Source organism: Herpailurus yagouaroundi, unplaced genomic scaffold (assembly GCF_014898765.1).
Source record: "Herpailurus yagouaroundi ecotype Mexico unplaced genomic scaffold, PumYag 214, whole genome shotgun sequence".
Taxonomy (NCBI): Eukaryota; Metazoa; Chordata; class Mammalia; order Carnivora; family Felidae; genus Herpailurus; species Herpailurus yagouaroundi.
This window is the reverse complement of record NW_024412445.1, coordinates 4,809,885-4,828,363: the sequence shown is the minus strand read 5'-3', so window position 1 is coordinate 4,828,363 and position 18,479 is coordinate 4,809,885. Positions and strand designations below refer to the sequence as shown.

The 18,479-nt window shown below is 50.5% G+C and overlaps 1 protein-coding gene across 4 annotated transcripts in view; it reads left to right on the top strand.

The window, feature by feature from the left end:
* DDC (dopa decarboxylase) overlaps positions 1-18,479 on the top strand; it is an 85,645-nt gene that overhangs the window by 1,149 nt on the left and 66,017 nt on the right. For 2 of the 4 annotated variants that reach the window (XM_040455070.1, XM_040455067.1), the window contains exon 1: positions 8,101-8,116. The exons of the other annotated variants lie outside the window; for them this stretch is intronic. The gene's annotated coding sequence lies outside the window, so the exon portion shown is untranslated. Of the gene's footprint in view, positions 1-8,100; positions 8,117-18,479 lie in introns of those variants that run through there. 4 annotated transcript variants of the gene reach the window in all.

Below are 18,479 nucleotides of genomic sequence, written 5' to 3'. Positions count from 1 at the left end.
TGTATTTTTATTTATTTTTGGGACAGAGAGAGACAGAGCATGAACGGGGGAGGGGCAGAGAGAGAGGGAGACACAGAATCGGAAACAGGCTCCAGGCTCTGAGCCATCAGCCCAGAGCCTGACGCGGGGCTCGAACTCACGGACCGCGAGATCGTGACCTGGCTGAAGTCGGACGCTTAACCGACTGCGCCACCCAGGCGCCCCAATGAGGGTTTTAATAGTACCTACTTTGTTAGGCAACTGGGATGACTAAATCCCATAATGCACTGGGTGTTGTATGGAAACCAATTTGACATTCAATTATATTTAAAATTTTTAAAAATTTTTTTTTCAACGTTTATTTATTTTTGGGACAGAGAGAGACAGAGCATGAACGGGGGAGGGGCAGAGAGAGAGGGAGACACAGAATCGGAAACAGGCTCCGGGCTCCGAGCCATCAGCCCAGAGCCCGACGCGGGGCTCGAACTCACAGACCGCGAGATCGTGACCTGGCTGAAGTCGGACGCTTAACCGACTGCGCCACCCAGGCGCCCCTAAAATTTTTTTAAATAAATCCCATAGGGGCGCCTGGGTGGCTCAGTCGGTCGAGCGTCCAGTTCTTGATTTCTGCTCAGGTCATGATCTCACGGCCATGGGATCGAGCCCTGAGGCCAGTTATGATTACAGAGTCTGGTTGGGATTGTCTCTCTCCTTGCCCCTTCCCCCGCTTACACGAGCCCTCTCTCTCTCAAAAATAAATAAAAATACACACTAAAAAATCATTATAAGAAGATACCATCCTTGAGAAGATTGCTCTTCTCCATCGGGCTTGAGTTAATGCTTCTGAGAGTTTAGCATGTGCTGTGGTTAACCTTCGTCTTTAATCGTATCCTCGTTCGACACGTGCGAAACCATGTCGGGAGAGGTGAGGACGGTCAGGCAGGACCTCCTAGCCTGTGAGCATGAAATCAGCACTTAGATGTTGTTATGGCACAGCCCGGCACCTGGCCCCCCGCCATTCTGGGCAAACGCCGCATTTTCAAAGCACTTACCATGTCCCAGGCACTAGAGTAGTCACACGAGCCCTTGGAGAGCAGGGAGGGGGGTCTGGAGGGACAGGACCGGAGATTCGGGACCGTTGGCAGGAGGGGGATGGGAAGGGTGGAGATGGGGAGTGTCAGGGCACAGCTGGAAAGTGGCAAGTGCAGGACTGGGCACAGGGCGGAAGGCTCTGGGCTTCCAAGGTGGTGTGAGGGCACAGGAGGCATTGTCTAGACAGGTCTCCCCATGCACGACCTTGGGAGACCCGGTGCTCCCACTCCTGAGTGTCTCTTAGCAGAGCAGGCTGAACCCGGGCTGGCACTCTGCCCTGTTCTCGGCCAGCCTAGCGATCCAGTGTGTTGGGCCCAGGAGGTGAGAGCTGGTGCTCTTGTTGCTGGGGGAAGTCCTTCCAGGGGTCAACCTTGTAGTTGCTCTTAGGGCTCATGTGCGCGGATGTCTGGGACAGGGGGGCACCCTAGAACTTTCACTCTGGCTGTCCTCACCGACTGGATTTTGAAACGAGGAACATGTTGGGGCTCCTCAAGATGTAAATCATAACTTCCAGGCTTCTAAAAGTCACTAAATGGCGTGTGAAGAGACATCGCCATCTGCACGGGATGCCATCCCCGAGTTTTGCTGCACCCCGGCCTCTGGTGGCAGGGGGCGGGCTCGAAAACACCGACGGTAGGCGAGACTGACAAAGAACGACGGTGTGTCCACGCTGAACCAGGTCATCAACAAGTGATCTATTTATGTAGTTTGCTACTGTATAAACCTGATGGAAGAACGCAAGTATACCTGAAGTATAATAAGCAAATCTTGGCACAAGTGTAAGGACGGATCAACAAATTCACCATCATGATGGAAAGTTCTAACGCACCATTAGTAATGATAGTAAACTGAAAGGCTCATCAAGGCAACAAAAATATTAGTAGAGATGTGGAAAATCTCAACAAGTAACCATCTTGGTTTATTGGGCATAACTAGAGCCCCGCGCCGGATAGTTAGAAAATGCTTTCTTCGGGGCTCCTGGGTGGTGCAGTCGGTTAAGCGTCTGACTTCAGCCAGGTCACGATCTCGCGGTCCGTGAGTTCGAGCCCCGCGTCGGGCTCTGGGCTGATGGCTCGGAGCCTGGAGCCTGTTTCCGATTCTGTGTCTCCCTCTCTCTCTGCCCCTCCCCCGTTCATGCTCTGTCTCTCTCTGTCCCAAAAATAAATAAAAACGTTGAAAAGAAGAAAAAGGAAAAAAAAAAAAAAAGAAAATGCTTTCTTCTCAACTGCACCTGAAACGTTACAAAAATTGAGGATGTATCAGTAGCAGACTTAAGTCTGAACACCTGTCACAGAATCGCTATCAAACCAGCGTGTCCTCTCCCCAGTTCAGTTCTATTCCGTTCAATTCCATTCCATTCAAGTCAATTCAAGTCAATTCAGTTCAGTTCAATTCAATGCAATTCAATTTATATTAAAAAAAAAAAGTAAAAATTGCTATACATGTCTGGAGTTCTTTTAAGTTTATTTATTTATTTTGAGAGAGCGAGCGCTGACACATGAGCAGGCTACAGGAAGAGAGAGAGGGAGAGAGAGAGAGAGAGAGAAAGGGAGCAGGGGAGGGGCAGAGAGAGAAGGAGAGAGAGAATCCCAAGCAGGCTCTGAGCTGTCAGTGCCGAGTCCGACGAGGAAAGGGATCCCACAAACCCCGTAATCGTGGCCTGAGCTGAAACCAAGAGTAGGACACCTAACCAACTAAGCCAGCCCGGTGCCCCGAAAGCATCTAGTTTTAAATGCTGATATTGGATGTTGAAAAAGGACAGAAATCGAGCCAATCACTCAGCTAAAGGTGGTAGAAACATCACAACAGAATGAAGATAAGTTGAACGCAGGCAATAATTCAGCTAAAGAGGAAAAATCAACATAAAAGAAAATAAAGGTAGATTAGGACAGACCAACAAAGCCGCAAGTTTTTTTTAAGACTAATAAACGAAAAGCAGCTCTGCCAACCTTAACCAATGAAGAAAAGGGAGGGAAATAAATATATAAATAAATAAATAATATTTTAAGGAAAGAGGACATCATTGTAGATTCAACCAAGCAAAATGGTAACGTGTGTATTATTAAAACAGACAAACCCTTGTCCTGAAATTTAAACATTTGCTGACATAGCACGAAAGGGAAATAGAAATCTTACCGAATGGTCCCAAATGATAAGTAAATTGATTTGTTAAAAATATTTCCTCAAACATAGGAGGAGGGGCAAATAATTTTTACATGTGACTTGTCACACTGTAAGTGATTGGATAATGCCGAATTTCAGAAATATACAAACTGCTTCAGAGAATTTAAAAAAAGAAGGGATTATCCCCAATCTGTGCGACCACAGAATCTGACCCTAAAACCAGAGAAGATCCACGTTGGCAGGAAAAATTACAGTGTTATTCGTGAGAAAGAAGTACAAATTCATGCAAACAGTTAACTCGCCATAGTTTTATCCCAAGAATAAATGGATGTTTGAAAATTAGAAAACTTGTTAATGACATTTATCATATTAACAATTTAGAGGAGGAAAACCATGTGAGTTTCTCTTTAGATGCAGAAACTATTTTGATACAATTGAACATCAATTTATTATAATAAAAGTAGGAATAGAAGAAACCTCCTAATAATGAATTTCCAATAAAACTCTGTCATTTAGTGAAATGTTAGAAGCATTCTTTTTAAAGCCAACAAGGTGAGGACATTCACCACAACTGCTTCTATTCAACAGTGTCACAGAGGGACATCTAGGAAATAGGGCCAGGCACATATAGAACCTGAAATTTTAAGTTTTCCAGTAGTCACATTTAAAATTTTTTAAAAATCCAAAAAAAAAAATTAAAAAAAATCTACATGTACTGCAGTAGAATGAAAGATTTTATGTAACACAACAAAGTGAAATGTAGTCCTACATTCAAATTGTGTAACAGGCAACATTTTTACACTGCTTCGGCTTTGAGATTTGAATGTAAATGATTACATAACATTAAATGAAACATTCGTTTCCTCAGTGGCACTGGCTGTGTTTCAAGGGGCCCTTAGGCAGGTGCGGCTTGTGCCTATGACACTGGAGAGCACAGTCCTAGACAGTGTAATCAGGCAAGAAAAATAAATAAGAAAAAGGACTCGAAAGAACATTATCACAGTTCACAGGTGATATGGTCCTTTGCAATGAAATCCACCTTGAATTAACAGACAAATTATTACAACTTTTCTTTAAAATTGTTTTAACGTTTATTTATTTTTGAGACAGAGAGAGACAGAATATGAATGGGGGAGGGACAGAGAGAGAGGGAGACACAGAATGGGAAGCAAGCTCCAGGTTCTGAGCCATCAGCCCAGAGCCCGACGCGGGGCTCAAACTCACGGACCGCGAGATCGTGACCTGAGCTGAAGTCGGACGCTTAACCGACTGAGCCACCCAGGCGCCCCAAATTATTACAACTTTTAAGAGAATGTCATTAGGTGGCCGGAAAAAGGATGAAACATACAAAATCAATTGCAACTCTATACTTTACCAATAAACAGTTACCTTCTTTTCTCACTAACAAGAAAGATCATCTTTCTACATATTTAGGAGACATTTCCTTTCCATTGCAGATATGCGCTTGTATTTCTATTGAGTTGTCTTTCTTTTATTGAAATGTCTTCTTAATTTTATGAAGCCTAACCCGTAATTAGCAATATGCATCTTAAATGCCTCCCTCCTCTTTCTAATTTATACAGTTTGCAGAATAGATATTCTCAACAGTAATGTAGTGACACTTGATGATCTTTTATGGTTAGCTGGCTAAGTGAATCATTTACGAAATCGTTCCCCTCCAAGGCCATAAATCTATATTTCTGTTGTCCTAAAAATGTTGCCTTTCACAGTGAAGGCTTTAATCTGTCAGAAACCTATTTTTTGTGTATGGATTGAGGAGCAGGTTTAATTTCATTTTTTTCCAAGTAGTTGACCAGTTGCCCGGCACCGTTTCATAACGTGTTCTCTCTCTATCAATCTATAATTCCATGTTTGTCAATTCTCCATATCTTTCCGGGATTTTTTTTTTCCAGGCTGTCTATTCTGTTTAATTGGTCAGGTGTCTACCTTTGCAATCAAAGCCATGACATTTTTTCAGCTTCCTCAGTCATAAGTGTAGAGCAAGGCTGTAATGTCCTTTTTTCTCGACAGTATGCTGGCCGTTCTTAGACCTTTGCTTTTGCATTATATGCCTTTTAAAATTTTCTGATGTTTATTTATTATTGAGAGAGAGAGAGAGAGAGAGAGAGAGAGAGAGAGAGAGATAGAATCCAAAGCAGGGTCTAGGCTCCGAGCTGTCAGCACGGAGCCCGATGCGGGGCTCGAACCCACGAACTGCAAGACCATGACCTGAGCTGAAGTCGGACGCTTACCCGACTGAGCCACCCAGGCGCCCCTTGCATTTATATTTTGTTGTCAGATATCTGTGTTGGGATTTAGATTCTGATGGCATCGAATCTGCAAATCGGTTTGAGGAAAGTGGATGTTTCTATGCGTGAACAGACATCAGTTCCCATCTATTTAGATCTACTGTAATGGCTCCTGTCGATTTTTATAAGTTTCTTCATCCGGTTTTGCACGTCTTTTGTTAGGTTTTGTTAGATTTTCTCCTGTCGTCCGGTTCCTACTGTAAGTCCTGTCTCGCCACGATCACTGTGGACGGGCGAAGAAGCTGGCTGCCGATAATACCTCACAGGCGGTGGAGACAGGTGCAAGCCCAGTGTAGCCCGTGGGCAACGATGTTTTGAAGCCAGGGCCCTGCCTTAAACCTTCTGGCGACTGCTTTCTCTGCAAACGTTGGCTGGGTCCCCGGCTTCCAGCCTCCTGTCTGGGCTGTGCCCTCTTCTCGAGTTTGTAGCACTAGTCACCATTGATTGACAACTATGGATTTCTCCCTCTGTCTACTCTTTCACGGTCTGCCTCCCAGCAAGTAGGTTTGCCGTGTCCAGCATGAGGGCAGGCTGGCCCGCTGGCAAGGAAGATGCTTGCTGTGTGACTCTGCCTCATGGCCTAACCTCTCTGAGCCTCAGCTTCTCCATCCATGCAATGGCGATGAGAATGTCTACCTTGTAAAGTAGTTGAGAGGGAATGAATGATTTTCTGTAGAAATCCCTGTAACAAAGCCTTTATAAGTGCTAGGTGTTATGAGGGTGACTCTTCATGGAATGGAAGATTTCACTCGATTCTCACACCCCCTTGGCCAGAGGTCCATGCTGGGGTCAGCCCCTCACCATACCTGTATCCTTCTCTGCATCGCTTCCTGTCTTCACCCAGGGTTTACCAAGCAGGGTGCTGGGAGTGGCCCTCTCTAGACCCCTTGCTGGGTCTCCAGACCCCAGGCCCCTTGCTGGAGCCCCTGTGCATGAAGCCACCTGCCGTGGGCCCAGCCAGCTTTGTCCAGCTTGCCGCTCCCTCTGCCCGCAGAGCGCCTGGTCCCGCCTGCCTCTTGTCTGCAGGGGCACATCTCAGTGCTGGGGGATGAACAGCCTCCTGTCCTCACTGAGCCACCGAGGGAGGGTGGGAGCCTCGCACCGGGCGCGGAGCTCCTCGCCAGCCCCCCACAGCCCCGCTGCCCTCCTGCCGCAGGCTTCAAGGCCTCTGCCCCTGACCGTGAGCTGTATGTATATGCGTGCGGTGGACGCATGTGCATGCACGCATGCGTCGTAGGAGCAGACAGTCCTGCCTGCCCCTCCTGATCTGAGTGAGCTCTGCCAGGCCCCTTTCCAAGGTTCCCAGGGCTCTGCGCACACCGCGATAGAGAAACGAACCCTGTCCCTCGTGTTTCACTGACCAGCCTGCCTGAGGGGGCGGAGAAGAAAGGGAGCCCGAGAACTCTTGCCTCTTGTAACAGCGTGGATGGACCTTAAGGCGTTATGCTAAGTGAAATAAGCCGCGCAGAGAAAGACAAATAACCACATGATCTCATTAATATGTGGAATCTGGAAACCAAGCCAAACAGAACGCAGACTCATAGATACAGGGAATAGACTGGCATTTCCAGAAGGGAGGGGGTGCTGGAGGAGGGAGCATGGACGAAGGGGGTCCAGAAATGCAAACTCTGAGCTGCTCATAGGGATGTAACTCACCGCGTGGGGGCTCACAGTCGGTCGCATTGTAGCAACTTGGTGTGCGACACCCGTAACTAGACTCATCCCTGGTGGTCATTTCACAATGGCTGCAAATGTCCCATCGCTACAAGGTACACCTGAAAGGATCATACTTTGGGATGTCAATTATACCTCAATTAAAAAAAAAAAAGCCAAGTGCATTACTCTACACCATGACAAAGCATTAGAAAATATATCTTGGGGTGCCTGGGTGGCTCAGTCGGTTAAGGGTCCGACTTTGGCTCAGGTTATGATCTCAAGGTCGGTGGGTTCGAGCCCCGCGTCGGGCTCTATGCTGACAGCTCGGAGCCTGGAGCCTGCTTCGGATTCTGTGTCTCCCTCTCTCTCTGCCTCTCCCCGGCTCACGCTCCGTCTCTCTCTCTCAAAAGTAAATAAACATTAAAAAAATTAAAAAAAAAAAAATACAGAGAGAATGAGAGAGAACAGGGTTTTGAATCCCAGGAACCTGGCTCAAATCCTCACCTCCCCGGCTTCTCTCTGATCTGGACTAAACTGATGGCCCAGGGCTGGCCTGAAGGCATCCTCCTGACTCATCTTGCCTATCCTGGGTCCTCCCTCGCCCCGAGAAAGAGCCAGGGAGCCTGCAGTTTCCCAGGGGGTTGCCTTGAGGGTGTGCAGAAGTCTGGATCGAACACAGAGCACTGGGAACATAGAGCCCTTTCCCTGTGGCCTCTTGCCACTGGCCCCTGCAAGGTTCCGCTGAGTCCTTTGGCCCTGGGCCGCCCCCACCCAGCCCTCAAGTCTGGGGTGGAGAGCAGGAGGGCGGGAGGGGTTGCAAGATGTTGCTGCCGGGTAAATAGGCAGAGCAAGCCGCTCTGATTGGCTTTGGGGAGGCGGACACTGTCTATATAAATGGTGATTGCATCCTCTGTGCCTTTTAACTGTCACGGAGGAGAGGAGAGAGAAGGCTGCCTGTGAGTACTGCTCTTTGTCCTTAGAGCCTGGGGTCACCAGAGCCCCTGGAGAATTCCAGCTCCTGGATGGCTGTGACCCTGGGGTGGGGTGGGGGTGGGGGGCTGGACGTGGCTTGTTCATTCCAGCCTGGTTGATTTCCTCTGGCCGGGACGGCTTGGCATCAGGCGGTGGGCCGGTGGGGCACACCAGAGGGACTTTTTATTGAAATGGGTGCCAACCTAAGTCGCCTGCCTTTTCGTGTGTCTCCGAGCAACAGGTCAGGTAAAGAGACAGAAACTTCGGATGGTTTTTTTAGCCGGTGTTCTCTGAGCCGTAACAAAGTGAGTGGAAATGAGTTTCCGGGCTGGTTCGTGGTGTATGTGGAGCCCAGGGAGGCTGGGGTGGGGTGGGGTGGGGAAGGAGGACCCCGTCTGCATGGCGGGCAAAACACGTCCCCCCTACCCCCAGGCTCCTGCCCTCAGTGCCAAGGACCGCTAACAGTCCTCCCTCAAAATGCTTATAAACACCGGCTCTGATGTTTGTCAGCGGCCCCCCGGGAATACAGTAGGCGGTCAATAATGAGAGCTATAGAATTAATCAGCACGCCAACTGCAGGTGGGAATGCCCCTGCCCGGGATGTATTATTTTCTCCGGTTTCCGAGGGACATCCGAGCAAAGGATATGAGTCCCCCCCGCCCAATCCTATTCCTCTCTTAAAGGCTTCAAGCCCTGGGTGCTTGTGCTTGGTTTCTCATTCATATCAGCAGGATCTCGCCTCCGGAAGAGAACGAAGGCTAAGGTCCCATTGCGACATCAAAGCTGGTCTCTGTGGGTTTCCAGGGTGCCAACGAGACACAGGCTCTTTCTGCCCGAGGGTGGCCCGTGAGGCCGGGCAAAGACAGGTGACATCTAGGACAGTTAACATGGAGGCAAGCTGAGGAGGGCGGTTCTGAAAGGGAAAAAATCGTGTCCTTGACTGTGGCCTCTCCCTCTCTTCTGGGCACGCGGTGGGTGTGCCTCGGGCAGCAGCCAGTGTGATGATAATAATTACAAAAAAAAAAAAAAACCCACAAAAACCAAAAAACCAAGATCCTGCCAACCCCCTACAAATTCAAATAAACGGGTGGGGGGTGGTTATTTATGTTTCCCCCTCTTCAAGGTGTTGATCCTTCTGAAGGTTTTCCCCTGTGACGTTTGGAAACTCCGTATGCGTCTGGTGGCGAGTTTGGGAAAGACTCCAGGAAAATTAAGAGTCTGTGGATATCTTATTTATTTATTTATTTAAGTTTATTTATTTATTTTCAGAGAGGGAAAGCACAAGTAGGGGAGGGGCAGAGAGGGAAGGAGGGGGAGAGAGAGAGAGAGAGAGAGAGAGAGAGAACCAGGCAGACTCTGAGCTGTCAGCACGGGCACGGAGCCCAGCGCAGGGCTTGAACCCACAAACCGTGAGATCATGACCTGAGCTGAAGTCAGATGCTTAACTGACTGAGCTCCCCCAGGTGCCCCACGGCTCTGTGGATATTTGAGGAGAGAGGTCCTGAAATTTTCAAGGTGCTCATCCGCGTTTCTGGATGGGGATGCTCGGGCCACGAGGGGGCCGTCGGAGGGACCCGTCCGGGCTTCTGAGTGCACACACCCACGAGTAAAACTACCTGTGAGCCGTGTGGGCTTCCCTGAGCCCTCTTCCTCCTTTCCAGAGCAGGGATAGTCTTCTACTTTGCAAAGCCATCGTGAGGATTGAGAGCACAGTTTCAGTGCTCACGCCGGTGCCCCGTGTGTAGTGACTGTCGCAGCATTTGCTCGGGGGCACGGGGGACCGCAGATCTGGTACAGCCTCTGCCCGTTTCTGTCTCAGCTGGGCTGAGCCCAGCTGGGGGCTCAGGTCAGACACCGCCTATCACACGTGGTGAACGGGGAACACCCAGACCACACTCTGGGGGGGGGGGGGCAGGCGCTGCCTCCCCAGCCTGGCCCAGAGCCCCCTCTGGGTGGGCACAGGGAGGGGGCCGTGCAGGAGCCTATGGCCACCCGGCCACAGAGGTCAGGGGAGGAGGCTGGCTTCAGCATCAGAAACGCCAGCACCCGCTGCTCCCACGATGGGTTGTATGGCCGTGATCAGGGGCACCAGCCCCCCTGAGCCTTGGTCACGCAGCAGCAGTAACACTCTGGGCAGGATCATCGACATTGCTAAATGACATAAGGCATATGACAAATTGAGCAGAACTTAGGCAACAGAGATTCATCTGGTTTCTCTGAACATAGGATGTGGCAACTGAGGGGCAGCATTTTCTGGGCTTTGAACTCGGGGTAACCTCAAACACAGGTTTCTTAGCAACACCGGGGACAGGCCAGCGGCCACCCCCCAGGAGTAATGGAGAGTTCCCAGTGAATTGAGGACTCAGGATTTACCACTGAACTGATTTGTGAGGTGGGGGGGGGGGGGGAATGGAGGCTTCCCAAACAGTGTGCCAAAACATACTGAACCGACTCACAGTGGCAGGTGTCATATATTTGGAATAGATGATAAATCAATATGTGATGTGGCCACGGGATGTGACCGCTGTAATGAAAAGAAGCAACCAGCTAGAATGGCACTGAATAGTCTCAGGTCTATGGAAAAGGGCAGATGGCCGTGGCCTTTTGTGAACTGCTAATGTGGCTGCAAGAGAGTAAGAGGAAAGGGGGTGAGAATTTTAAGGGGGAGGAGAGGCGCTTTCCCTTAAGGAAGAGTTTCTTCTGGAATTGCACTGAACTAAAATGGAAAACGAGGGGAGGTAGTTCAAGTTGGACTCACTGGCTCTTTCTTGCATAAAACCGTTTAATAGCAAACACAGAGGGTATTATGCTAAGTGAAATAAGTCAGGGAAAAGACAGAGATCATATGATTTTACTCAGATGTGGGATTTAAGAAGCACAACGGATGAACACAGGGGAAGGGATGGAAAAATAAGATTAAAGAGAGAAGGAGACAAACCATAAGAGACTCTTAAAAAGAACAAATGGGGGGGGGGCTGCTGGAGGGGAGGTGGGGGCATGGGCTAAGTGGGGGACGGGCATTAAGGAGGGCACTTGTCGGGATGAGCGCTGGGCGTTGCATGTAAGTGATGCATGACCGGGTTCTACCCCTGAAATCATTATGACATTATGTAATGACATTATATATTAACTAACTTCGAGTTAAATTTAAAAAAAACAAAAAGTTGGAAGCAGAAACAGACGTGAACAAATGAGAAAAGCTAGCGGAGACGGGGTGTTCGTGCTTGCCAAGGCTGATGGCGGGTGGGTGACGTTTCTGTGTCATCCTGGGTCTTCCGGAAAGAAATGGACAATGTACAAAGGAACCGAACGCCTTACACCTCCTGATTTCCATTCGGGGGTTGACATCTCTGGGGGACAAATTCAGTAGGAAAAGGAAGCGACATGCCATTTTTCACGGCAATGCCACCTTCACGCAGACAAGGGACAGAGCACGTGGGAGGTGGGACAGTGTTCAGGGACACCGTGAGCCCTGCCCGGCAGGTGTTACTAAGAGGAGAGTGTGCACTTTGTTTTTTGCTTTTTGTATTATGACCAAATAATACACGTACCTTGATGACAACTGTACGAATTATCTGAGGTCAGGACACCATAATAATATCAACAGGTTTGTGGCCAACATGTTTTTTCCCTCTGAAGTCGCGTAGGGTATTCGATTTCTCAGTTGGCTGTTTATTACGTCGCGATACGTTTGCACAGGTGTAGGTGGAAGCAGCAGTGTCTGACCACGGGACTAAAAGTGAAATCGTGGCACGCATGGCTGCTATCACGCATGGCTGCTACAGAACTGGCAGGCCAGGAAAACACTTGGACAGGTGTTCTTTAGCCAGCGCATGATCGAGAAGCCGCTCAAAGTTCCCTCCTCTTTCCTGTCCAAGGAGCGAGGCCGTCCCCGCAGCTGGATCTGTCCCGGGTGGGGATTTCCTCCCGTTTCTCCCACGCTGCGCTGGGGTTCTGTCACCGCCAGATATTCCGAACGGGCCGGGACTCCTTTCACACGTGCTGATTTCCCACCATCAGTGGCAACAGATGGCAGATGCAGACAGCCTTAGAGACTGCCCGCAGCGTCCCGCGGCCCTGCCCGGTTGACAGGGGAGGGAGCAGGTGCAGAGAGACCAGGAATCTGGTGTCAGTGGTGCAGCCTCTTTACAGCAGAACCAGGACTCAAGCCCATCTACTCTGATCCCGGATGCACGTTCTTTCTCCTGCCCACGGCTGCTAGGGAGGAAGGGCACAGCCCGTGGAATTGCAAGTTGAAAAACCCGATTCTGCACAGTGTAGCAGGGCAAGTCTCTAAGGCGGACCGCGCTGGCCAGACAGGAGGAAGAGGCTTCCTGGGCATCTGAACTGACCTGGTAGAAAGCCCCCTGCCCGCCAGCTCAGGGCCCTTGCCAGATTAATGATTATGCAGCCTGCTTAGAATTCTCAGGATCACTGCCATCCAATAAACTGAAAATGCGGGGGGGGGGGGGAGGGGGGAGGGTCAGCCTCTAGCAGAAAGCCGCAGCGAGTGTGTGTCGTGTCATGACCACCAGCTAAGCCGGGGAGGCCCTGTGCGAGCTGCCTTGATCTCTACGGCCTCTGGGAAATCTTTACTGGGAGCTCAGAGGAGACCGGTTTCCTGAATTTTAGTCCCACGTGTTTCCGGGTTTGTCAAGCCCTACTCTGGCCACGGCTGTTGGGGACAGGCCGAGCCCGTGTCTGAATCCACTACATTCATCAGGGACCAGGTCAGAGTGCAGGGCCCAGCTGTGTCCCTAGCCTCTCGGTGCCAAGGTCTGGCCATGTACTCCGGGCGTGGTCATGGTCCCAACAAGGTTATTGAGAAGATTAAGAAGAGAACAGACGCTAAGATCTTCCCATGGTGCTTGGTACCTGTGAGCTAATATAGATGCTGACCATTCTCTAAACCAGGGAGAGTCCCGGGCACCTGGTTGAGCATCCGACTTCAGCTCAGGTCACGATCTCACGGTCCGTGGGTTTGAGCCCCGCGTCGGGCTCTGTGCTGACAGCTCAGAGCCTGGAGCCTGCTGCGGATTCTGTGTCTCCCTCTCGCTCTGTCCCTCCCCTGCTTGTGCTCTCTCTCTCTCAAAAATAAATGTTAAAAACAATTAAGCCAGTGCGAGTCCCTCTTTCAACAAGGACACCCCAATTTACATGGAAGTAACTGCACGTGTGGAAGACAGAGGTGTGTGTGTAACAGGGAGTACCGGACTTCATTCCTGGAACCGCAGGGAAGGGCGCTTTGGCGTGAAGGACGGAGTGCTTGGAAGGACACGGCTTTGTGCCTGAGCTTTGCCACCACTAGTTTCACATCTGGGAAGGACCCTGACACCTCTGAGCCCTGACCTTTCACATTTCCCACCTGCAAAACTAGGGCGGCTCTGAGCACGGAGCCTGACGCGGGGCTCGATCCCGTGAACCACGAGATCGTGACCTAAATCGAAACCAAGAGGCAGATGCTTCCTGGACTGAGCCACCCGGGCGAGCCCCCACCCAAACCCCTATTTTTTTAATAAAAAGTTTTACCTGAGCGCCAGCTCCATATGGGGCGTGTATCTCCCAGGGGTGCTCCGAGGTGGGCATTTTCACCCGGCTCCTTTGTGCCGGGCTGAGAGGGATCCTCGGGAAGGGCAAGGAGATACGGCGGCGTCTCTGTGACAGAAGAGGTGACCTCGGGGCCTCTCAGGGGCTTGTTGGGATGCTTCATGTGCTGCATCGTCCCTGAAGAAGACGCTAATTTAAAGGACGTAAAGCTCCCACGTGGCTTGTTAACTAGAGTCCTAAGAGTTACAGAGGCGCGTTCGGGGTCTCTTTTAAGGCAAATTGAGAGCTAGTCACCCTTATTGCTGGAAGGCTCTCATCGCTAGAAACTTCCTCATGCTCTCGGCCAGAAGCGTTCCTCATGTTGGCTGGATGTATGCTCTTGTGCCCACAGAGAAAGCATTCGTCAAGGAACCAGGTGACTCGGGAAAATCTGCCCAATTACTTTTGTGCCCACATTGATAGTGATGTACTTGGGGGAAAAGAGACAAAACCTCATGGGCCTGGAGGCAGAAGGGTTTGTTTGTTCGTTTGTTTGTTTTTCATCATAATTATGGTTCGTTTTCCCTAGAATAGTATAAAAAAAGTGTAAACCCTTCATTGTATCAAGTTTCCTGGAAGGTCAGGAAAGGTTGACTGAGTGCCCAGCCCCCCGGGTTTGAAAAGACCATGGCTTGGGAGCACCAGCAGGTAGGACCACGGACAGACACAGAGCACCTTGTCCCGGCCTGTCTCCAGCCCTCCCAGAGGGACGGCGCCCCCCGGCGCCCCAACTGCCGACTTGGTTGGTCCTGTCAGTTCAAGTGCATCATCACTGCAGTCCCACAGGTGCCCGGCCACCCTACCCTGTACCTGTGAGACACCGCCCAGGGCCTGGCTTGGGTTCTGGCCAAACCACCATGGCCAAGGCTGATCCGTGGTCTGCGGGGGCTGCTGGGGCCAGAGGAGAGGGAAGCTGAAGTCCAAGGTGAAAAGTCAGGGTCTAGGCTGGGGAAATAGAGTCGTTATTGAGGCTGGAGGGCCCGAGGCTAGGCATGACCTGGACATTAGGGACGCAGGTGGGGGTGGGTCAGGGTTTCTCGGGGGAGGGGCCCGTTTGTTCCTGAGCAGTTGTCTCTTGTGGCAGATACGTGGTCATGGGCTTGTGGTTACAGCTGTCTTAAATGTAGAGAGTAGGGTACCATATATCATATTTCAAAACCCAAATGTTTAGAGGGCCAGAAGATTTTCCATTCATCTGCTCATGTATTCCTTCATTCATTCCTCACTCAGCAAGCATTTGAGGCCAGGTCACTGGCCCTGGGTCAGTGATTGGTCCTGAGAAAGCAGAAAATCAACAGCTGAGGACTGTGCGTGGAGAAGCCCCAGTTAGCAGCGGATGTCGGGGGAACGAGACATCACAAAACCAAGCAACCCCTGGCTCAGGCAGGAGGCATGAGGGGGAGCAGGGGGCTCATATCTTCCTGAGTGTGTGGGGCCAGAGCTGGGCACTGACCCAGGGGCTGGGGAGTCAGAAGTTCAGGGATGGGCCGGGCTTGTCCGCACGCAACACCGCAGGGACGGAGGCAGCCGGCCAGCCCTGTGATCGGCTTATGTCCACGGAAGAGCTTCCGAGGGCCAGGAAAGACATGAGACACAAACTCTGTCATTGTCTACACCTCCCAGCCAATATTTGCCCGGCTTGGGGGCATGAAATATCAAACCGCTTCAAAACGAGCACAAGATTCTCTGTGGCTTTGCACTAAGAGCCTTCTGGAGAGATCTCAGGGGGACACAGTTGGCAAGTAAGTGGCAAAACGACTGGAAAATAGCGACTGGCTCTCATCTTATGGGTGGAAGAGGACGATTTCTTTTGGGGGCGAGTCGGGATGTGTGCGTCTGTTTTTCCTGAGGCATCTCCTGTTGGCCGTCCGTCTGTGCCATTTCGTTCCCACTGGAAAGGAGCAGCCGATTCTCCGAGAACCGAGGCATCTTTCCCCATCCTTCCCAGGTCCCCGTGCTGGGTCTCCAGCTTGTGCACGTGCCTCCCCTCAGCAGTGCAAGTGCCCCGAACATTTACTTCGCAAGGCGTTTTTCGTAGTCATTCGCCCAGGACAAATCATAAAGGCAAAGATACTGAGATTTGATTACCTAAAAAGTGAAATCCTCAGAGGCCAGAAGAAAATTACCAGCAAAATTAGGTCAGACAAAAAAATGAAGAGAATGTCTGCAAAAGGTATCACCGACCTGAGGCCGAGCCAATTATAGTAGAGCTTTTGCAATGAAATGAACAGGGGCGCCTGGACGGCTCAGTCGGTTACGTGTCTGACTTCAGCTCCATGAGCCGGTCCATGAGTTCGAGGCCCGCGTCGGGCTCTGTGCTCACAGCTCGGAGCCTGGAGCCTGCTTCGGATCCTGTGTCTCCCTCTCTCTCTGCCCCTCCCATGCTCATGCTCTGTCTCTCTCTCTCCTCAAAAGGAATAAACTGTTGAAAAACAGTCCTTTGAGGTAGTGGTGTTACTGTCACGATTTTTTTTTTAGATGACATTTGCCACTGTGGCACTTTCCACCAGGTAGTTCAGCCAATGACACCTGAGTCAGAGGCCTTTGGCTCTCAATGCTGCCATGTTGGCCAATGGGTTGCACCAACTCTTTCTCCTAAGTCAGGGGAAAATGACTTTGGGGAGCGACCCAAATGTTCACGGTGGAAGTGCATTGTGAATGTAGCACAGACAAGCTGTGAACTACGATACAAGCATGAGAAATCACATGGTAGAAAAACACGTATCTACATGGGGCATGCGCTCATAATTGCTCAGCAAGAAAGCAAGCTGGCAGAAAGGTCTGCAAATCCATACAGTTTTAGTTGAATTCAAATCATGTCAACCTGAACTCCTTTGATCCGGGGTAAAAACCAAGTTTTATTCTCTGTGCAGTATTTCAGATAATCAGCCGCTCCCAACGAAAAATGAAGTTCAAAGCCTGCAGGGCCAGGGAATGATAAACCGGAAGATGAAGCTTTGTGGCTTTGCACTCAGAGCCGTTGGAAAGTCTGGCCATGATATTCTGGATGATAAGCAGAACCTTCCTTGGCCCTGAGCTTACGAAACGCAAAGGTGTGCTGGGACTTTGGGCGATCATTGTGGTTTGTTCGCATTCACTCTTGCTAGAACTTGGAACCTTACTTTATATCGCAGTCGCTGCCACTCGTTCACTAAGGTAAAAAATATATCCCCAGGGGCGCCTGGGTGGCGCAGTCGGTTAAGCGTCCGACTTCAGCCAGGTCACGATCTCGCGCTCCGTGAGTTCGAGCCCCGCGTCAGGCTCTGGGCTGATGGCTCAGAGCCTGGAGCCTGTTTCCGATTCTGTGTCTCCCTCTCTCTCTGCCCCTCCCCCGTTCATGCTCTGTCTCTCTCTGTCCCAAAAATAAATAAATGTTGAAAAAAAAAAAATATCCCCAAATGATAACACAGATGAGGGTTTGTTCTAACAATCCGTCTTCAAGGGAGCTGGAAACTTCCAACGACATCCGTTGGGCCGCTCACGCAGTGGGGAGCACTGTGGAGAGAGCACCAAGGAATGGAAAGGCACCCTCAGACTGACTCACCTCTGCTAAGATGCCCTCCTGGCGCGAACTTTCGTCAGGCCTCTGTGGGCGTCTTCGTTCGTGCTCACTTCGGCTTGCTGAGCCCAGGTTTATCGAGGAATCCTGCTAGCCAGCTCGAGGAAGGCTCCACCCTCCATATCTTCTTCCCCCACCCTGGACACCATGCCAGCGTGCTCTGAGGAACGTTCCATCTACTTCCTACCTCCCTGTCGGCTGTGAGTCCCCACGTGTCCTGGTGCATTACGAGCTAAGCTCTGTCTCCCTCCCCCGTTGCAGTAATCTTGAAAAAAATCTTCTTGCGTTTAACAAGTGTCCAGGGAATCATTTGTCTTTACCACCTTTTACCTCATACAAATTGTCAAAAAATAAAAAAATAAAAAAATCCACAGACACCCAGCACGGACCGTGGGCAACAATGGAAGACGTTCTGGAGTTGTGACCCCAGGTTCACCGCTGTGCTGTGTGCAGAGGGCCTAGAATCACCCCCCATCCAGCACTTACTCCCCTGGGCAAGTCAGTCGTGAATTGTAAAGCTTTCAACTATGGGCGGGATTCAGAAATGCGCCCCTTGCTCAGCACACAGTGGTCTCTTGCACATACAGGGAACGTTCTGGAAGGACATGCATCAGAATTCTGAGCGGCGGGATTCCGGGTGAATAGTTTTCTCTGTGTCGTCCCAGTTTCCTGCTTTGATCTCACGTGTGCAAATTCACCCACTTGCTAAAACCCGTCTGTAGTCCCCAAATCAACGCTCCTGGTGCTTTCCTGACCGCTCCGAACGCGCACGTGTGTAGCCCGATGACACACTTGAGGTGCTCGGTGTGGTCGTTTCCCGCTGGGGTGACCCGCCCTCTGCCTTCCTGTGTCAACCAGGGGTCTGTGTTGTGCGAAACCTTTTGTGTTATTAATGCTTCTGTGTTACTCTTGGTAGTGCAGCCGTTTACGAAATGGCTCAGAGAGAAGGTGCTGGAGCTGGGCGTAGGGGTTCTCCATGTGCAAGGTGCCGTGCACCTTCGGGAGAAAACGCCTGTGTTAAGGAAGCTTTGTTCAGTTATGAGTTACAGAGCAGCTGGCCATGAGTCCAAACTTAGCGAATCAATCAATGTCAAATCCAGTGTCTCTAAGAAACACATAAAGGGGCGCCTAGGTGGCTTGGTTGGTTGAGCGTCCAACTCTTGGTTTCTGCTCAGGTCATGATCCCAGGGTTGTGGGAAGGA